Below are 6,551 nucleotides of genomic sequence, written 5' to 3' on the forward strand. Positions count from 1 at the left end.
CCTGTCTGCCTGCCCTGCCTGCCTGCCTGCCCTGCCTGTCTGCCCTATCTGCCCTGTCTGCCTGTCTGTCTGCCTGTCTGCCTGTCTGCCCTGTCTGCCTGTCTGCCCTGTCTGTCTGTCTGCCTGTCTGCCTGACTGCCCTGTCTGCCTGTCTGCCTGCCTGCCCTGTCTGCCTGCCCTGCCTGCCTGCCCTGCCTGCCTGCCCTGCCTGCCTGCCCTGCCTGTCTGCCCTGTCTGCCTGTCTGTCTGCCCTGTCTGCCCTGTCTGCCTGTCTGCCTGTCTTCCCTGCCTGTCTGCCCTGCCTGCCTGGCTGCTGTGTTGGGAAAGGTGTGATGCAGGGAGTACTCAGGAAGGATGTTCATCCACATGTTAGGATCCACTTCATTACTGGAGCTATGACGGTTTAGAAACGGAACAGATAGCCTTAATGTTTATGTGCCGGCAAAACAATACCCAAGTTGAAAAAACGATGGCATATTTCAATGCCTCAAAAGCAATAAATATAAGCCGGGCGGTGGTGGCGCACGCCTTTAATCCCAGCACTCGGGAGGCAGAGGCAGGAGGATCTCTGTGAGTTCGAGACCAGCCTGGTCTACAGAGCTAGTTCCAGGACAGGCTCCAAAGCCACAGAGAAACCCTGTCTCGAAAACCAAAAAAAAAAAAAGCAATAAATATGAATCGTAGCCATGCTTAATGTGAATAGATCCTGGTGGCCTAGGAAAGAAAGGACTATAATAATTCTAAAATCATCTCAACTTTTGGATAAATTATTACCTGTGATCTTTTTTATTCTGAAAGTTTAAAAACATTGTAATGCCCTTTCCCCTAGGCCTTGATGTAGCAGAGAGCAGAGAGGTGATTTCTCTGCTATGGGCATGCTGTATCTGTGAAGCACAATATTAATCCCATTTGTACCATAAAAAAGTACAGGCCACTTGAGTCTCAGTCCCCTGTGAATTATGAACCATGCAGGCACTCTGGAGGGAGTCATTGTGTCTCTAAGATTCCTGCTTTGTTTGTTTTCAACTTTCCCATCAAATATCTTGATGCAAAAACAATTTAGGAAATTTGAAATCCACCTATGAAATATCTTAATACAGTTTTTCAAAACATCCTAGGCACTTTTCATATCCACAAATTATGTAGTATAAAAAACTATATTCATCATGTAAAATTATATTAACTCTATTTTGTCCCCTGGAAGGAAAGTCTGCTTATTACAGTCAGATCCCTTTGGCGAGTGGCTACAATATCCAATTAATAGGTTTTAAACTATCAGACAGATTTTGTTAGAGAATAATGAAAATATGGAGTTATTATATTTTTTGTCTCCACAGTGTGTTTTGGGTGCAAGTCATTATAACTTATTTTAGCTACTCTGTTTTTAATTCTTCATATTTTCACATCTTTTCAGCAAAATAATAATACATAAATAATACCTGACAAGACGCTGCAGATTTTCCTGTTGGTGGGCTTCCGTTCTCAAGACTCTTCGAGCTTGGGTGTTGGAAAACACAAAGAGAATCTGAAGATGGGAGTTCTGCATGAGCAGGGCATCCCTTTCTCTCTTCTGCCGCGCATGCCAGAGTCCAGCTCAGAAAGCATCAAACAATACAGAACAGCGGTACCAAGTACTTCAAGCAAAAAGTGGTTGCTAATGTAGCTTCATTTTGAAAGCTGTTGTTTTTATTAGCAGTGTTTATTAACAAGCTTGTTCGATAATCCCATTAACCATGAAGTCTTGACGCGTCTATTTACTCTCTAAATTATACCTATTAAATTACTAACTTAATTTCTTTCCCTGGTTGTCATTACCCTGCTAGAAACATCCTTAATAAGATGACAACCTTGCTGTTCCTTTTCTAGGCCTATCCAACTGCCTGACGTTGCTCACCAACACAACTTAGACTACAGTTTTCCATGCAGAACCAAGGGGGTCCTTGGCATCTGCTCACTGCTTGGCACTTAGTTTTAGAAAGTAGAAAACTTGGGAGAAGATTATTCCATGAGTTACACACTGATAACAACGACAAAGTTAAACAAATCATCGCAGACCTATGGGTAAAGACAGGTGGGTGGCTAACTCAGGAGTGAGCGGATGATGTCATCACTCAGGAGAGTGGCTAACTCAGGAGTGAACGGATGATGTCATCACTCAGGTGGGTGCCTAACTCAGGAGTGAACGGATGATGTCATCACTCAGGTGGGTGGCTAACTCAGGAGTGAGCGGATGATGTCATCACTCAGGTGGGTGGCTAACTCAGAAGTGAGCAGATGATGTCATAACTCAGGAGAGTGGCTAACTCAGGAGTGAGCAGATGATGTCATCACTCAGGTGTGGGTTCAGCAGGTGGACCTTCCACTGAACTCTACTACACAAAAGTCAGCATCAATTTTTGAAATTCTACTCCATTGTCACCATGACCAATGCTAGTAATAAATTCACATTGCATCTCTAAGATTTCCAAGCCAGGTAACTAAAATATAATGGAATATTGCCCGTGATTCCTCCAATCAAGGCATGCATGCCCCCCATAAACGTCATTCGCGTATGTTGCTTTTCATTCAGTTGTGACTTCATGTTCAAATATATTAACTTTTCTGAGTACCAACGTTTTTTGAGTAACTTTCCTAGAGACCAGGGACAAAAGGAGATGTGTATGTAACTCATGTGTGTATATATAATATAAACATCACATACTGAGGGTACTTTTAGGTACAAATTCATTAGTCGTGATCCAAAGTGTGTATAGAATAATGTTCTGGACATAAATCTAGAATTAGGAGCAGCTGAGGAGAAGAGAGAGGAAGGATTTCCCTTTAAGACTGCATCATCAATGCTTTGTTGTGCCGTTCCCTGACTGTTCTGTAAAGAAAACGTCCCATCTTGCTAAAGAAAACACTACTAAATAATTTCAACATGAAGATTGATGGCTCTCATCCTAGATGAGATCGGGAAGGAGTTTTCAAGGGTTAAACTCTCAGCTGAAGGGTCTGTTGTATGCATACTGTGTAGTCACAGGATGCAGAAAACTTTTCTGAGGAGGAAGTGCTTAGAACTCCACAACATGGATGCTGAGGTACAGAGAACGCTAAGATGCTGGCTTCAGGACATGGATGTTGATGTGCAGGACATGCTAAGATGCTGGCTTCACGACATGGATGCTGACATGCAGAACACTGCTATAATGATGGCAGAGTTAACTGCAAAGCAGACACCACTAATCAGGCTTGTTTTGGTTTGGTTACATTTTTGGTTTTGTTTTGTTTTGTTGTTGTTGTTTTGTTTTGTTTTTCAAGACAAAGATTCTCTGTAGCTTTGGAGCCTGTCCTGGAACTAGCTCTTGTAGACCAGCCTGGCCTTGAACTCACAAAGATCTGCCTGCCTCTGCCTCCCAAGTGCTGGGATTAAAGGTATGTGCCACCACACCCGACTACTAGAATTCATAAGTATTGAATCAAGTTCTCACACAATGTCATAATCAGATTCTCATGTACACTCTCTTTCAGATAGCTACATAGGGATTAATCTGAGTGGCCCAGGAGCTGGTCACCACACTGAACGCTGGGGATGTGGAATAAGCAGACAGCGGTCCCTAACTACAGTTGCCAATGTTTCCCATGTAAACAGCAGAAGGTTCATCTTTCCTGAGGTTGGTGTGACAAACACACAAAGTTATAATAGCCCACAAATTCTATTCCTTCAAAACTGTCCTTTCTGGGCAGTGGTAGCACACTTGGGAGGTAGAAGCAGGTGGATTTCTGTGAGTTCATGGCCAGCCTGGTCTATAGTACAAATTCTGGAACAACCAGAACTATGCAGACAAAGCCTATCTCAAAAAACAACAAAAAAAGGTACTCTTTCTATATAGTACTCCATAATATTGTCTACAGAACAATCTTGAAAGAAACTCCACCATCGGGCCCCTGTCACACCAAAATGCTCCTAATAAAAAATAACATTTGTCAACTTAAAAAAGAAAAAGAAGAGGTGCTGTGTTTATTTCCATATTCCACCTAAATAAGTATGAATGACACTATGCTGTTGGCCAAGAAGGAACTGCATAGCTGTGGAATTCTATTTATGGAGCAAACTAAGCCAAAAGAAGGTAGGGGAACAGGCTGGTCAATATGGTACTGAGGGACAAGACTAAATACCCTTATTTTAGGCTAGTGGCCCCTGCTTCTGAGGACTGACCTATGCTGTTCTAAAGAGCATTGTCTGACTCTGTAGATATTCCAAACCATGAAACAAGCATTTTGATCCAGATAAAACTCTAGAACAATATGGAAAATGCGAACAAATTCCAATTCATCTTTCTTGGAAAAAGTTAGGGTTTCAATTGAAAGGAAAACCTATGTCAAAGGTTTCTTTGGCTTTCAAACATTCATTATTCATATCTAGAGTACAAACCCAACAAATGAAAAGTGTGATTATGAATCTTATACACCATATAAAGCCTTTCTATAGTTTATAGAATCCTCAACCTCCAAAAACTGAGCTTTAGGAAAGCCATAAATCTTGCTGTCTAAGTAGGAACATCTGGAGGGAAAAGCAGGGCTGTGGGAGGAGAGGGAATGTTGTCTTTCTGAACATCATGGCAGCGTGTCTCCTAAGCTGGCTTCTTCCTGCTCTTCCAGCTGGGGAAGCAAGAAAAGATTTCCAGTATGGGTTCATCACAAGACAGTGGAAAGACATGGACTCTATTATATATATATATACACACACACACACAGTATAAAGCCAAAGGTCATGATTTGCTCTTCCAAACGCCCCCAACAGTGCTAGAAGCCGAATCATACTGAGTCTTTACTGCTTTGTTCCAGCCACCATGGTGAGGAACTGATGGATATTCCACAGTCATTCAAGAAAGTCTTCACGTCAGAATTTCATGAGGAAATCTGACCAGAGCACTGTAGCATTTTTTTAAAAAAATCTTCTAAAGGGCCGTGGGAGTTTCTTGGCCATTGAAATCCTTTCCATTCTTCAGGGCCTTGTATGATATTTATATAGGATAATAAGGGTAAATGCAGGCACACAAATCAGTACAAACTTGTCTATATGGAAGAAGGGCCTCTGTTTGCATATGGATATTCATGAAAATTAGGGGAAAGAGTCAAAACTAAATAAATATTTAATATTTCAGCACCTGCCATATAGGGTTCTGCATGTGTGTGCATCGCTAATATTGACTAGCAGCGTTACCGCCGCTCTAAGCAACTTCATTAAAGAATAAAAGAAAAGTAATAAGTCATTTCACACTCTGTCTGACCACTATACAATAATAGCAAGATTTCATGCAAGGGGACAACATTATTCCCATCTGCAATCACAGTCTCTTTGCAAAAATCTCAATTCACACTTCACATGCAGCTAACCCTGTTACCATCCCTTCCTAAACCCATCAGTGTTGCAGCTGCGTGTCTTCACAGCCCGACATCTTAAAATTCATCATTTTGGCACCTTCGCCTCACCATAGGTCAAGGCAGAGAATCCGACCAAGAATAATTAAAGGGCACCCAGATGTTTAGTTTACTTATCTAAAGCCGTTCCCTTCACATCTTTGATTTGCCGTGTGTACTATTTCTTTCATATTTTAAGATACGCGCGATGTGGATATTTTACAGGACTGAGACCTGGAACAATACATCTCAGACTTTTTTCTCTTACAAATGTAGTTCTTTGTAGTTGAAATTTGAACAAGAGGCGTGATAATGAGTAGGTTGAGGGAAGGAAAGGTGTTATCTCATTAAGGTAATTACTAAGACATCCCCACCATTATATCGGTTTGAAAATGTGGCAATTAAAGTACCCTACATGGGCTCCTGGAGACAAGAGAACAAGACAGTTCGCCTGGAACTTCTATGGTGCGGTTAATGTGTGTCACGCAAATGAAAGGCTAGACGGCTGCTGTTTAATTCTTTTACTTAATCCCCCACCCCCACAATCAAATTTCTTTGTAGGTTATGGTTTTTTATATTTTTTTTTCTCCTTAACCTGAATTTGGTTCTTACCATGTGTGTCAGGTAAAAAAAAGCCCTGGAAGATAAAGCTTCTACTGATGCATAGACAAGTCAGAACACACACACACATTCACATGCACACGAACACACATGTGTCAGAAAACACACACATTCACATGCACACTAACACACATGTGCACACATGCACACGAACACACATATGCACACATGCACACAAGCACACTTACACATGCATACACACATAAGGCACACTGGGCAGTGAAGTGCTCCCTTTGTCGGGGGGCAGCTGTCCACCTTTCCCTCTCTGTAGATGCCTGTTCTGCTTATCAGGTTGACATTTTTTTGTTGTTTTTTTTTTTTTTTTTTTAGTTGTTGAAAAAAAAATTTCTGCCTCCTCCCGGTTTCCCATTTCCCTCCCCTTCCTCCAACACATCGCCCCCTCCCCCCATTCCCCTCACCCTCTCCCCCTTCCCCCCACTCCATTCCCCCTCCCTCTCGAGAATGAAGAGCAGTCCAGATTCCCTGCCCTGCGGGAAGTCCAAGGTCCTCCCACTTCTATCCAGCTG

This window comes from Microtus oregoni, unplaced genomic scaffold, assembly GCF_018167655.1.
Source record: "Microtus oregoni isolate MIOR12 unplaced genomic scaffold, Mior012 000072F_ref0000427, whole genome shotgun sequence".
Taxonomy (NCBI): domain Eukaryota; kingdom Metazoa; phylum Chordata; class Mammalia; order Rodentia; family Cricetidae; genus Microtus; species Microtus oregoni.